The sequence below is a fragment of the Trachymyrmex septentrionalis genome, unplaced genomic scaffold (genome assembly GCF_001594115.1).
Source record: "Trachymyrmex septentrionalis isolate Tsep2-gDNA-1 unplaced genomic scaffold, Tsep1.0 scaffold87, whole genome shotgun sequence".
In the NCBI taxonomy this organism is placed as follows: Eukaryota; Metazoa; Arthropoda; class Insecta; order Hymenoptera; family Formicidae; genus Trachymyrmex; species Trachymyrmex septentrionalis.
This window is the reverse complement of record NW_017306059.1, coordinates 615,828-616,374: the sequence shown is the minus strand read 5'-3', so window position 1 is coordinate 616,374 and position 547 is coordinate 615,828.

The window sequence follows — 547 nt, the reverse complement described above, 5'->3', positions numbered from 1 at the left end:
ACACATAATATATATAAATATATCTATGTACAAATAAGATGTCCTTAAAGTAACATAATTATTCAGTTTGTAACATATCTCAAGTTTATAAACAGCACAAAGGACTCTAATTATAAAACGTATGATTTATCAATTTTGCGTGATTATATCGAAAACATGATTAAAGCGTCGTCAAGAAATAAACAATTTTTGTGTAGTCAATGTTTCTTTAAAGACATCACGCGTGCTACATCAAGAGATTTCATTTATAACTTCTTCTCTGATCTTGAAATAGCTGCTCTCGGATAAGTAGCTCGTAAGTTTACAGTAATATTGTTACATATATATTTACGAGTGACCGCGAGGATGATACACAACTATCGCGAAAAGATCATCCAGGTACAAAAGGGAAATTAGGGAAATTGTTGTTCGCGGCAATGTGTATAATGTCGTTTGCGCGCGCGCGCGTGTGTGTCAGTTTTCATCAGGGTTTTACAATAAAAAAAGAAACCATTCCACTTAAATGTTGTAACATGACATCTGAATACGGTGATTCAACGCGGATAAG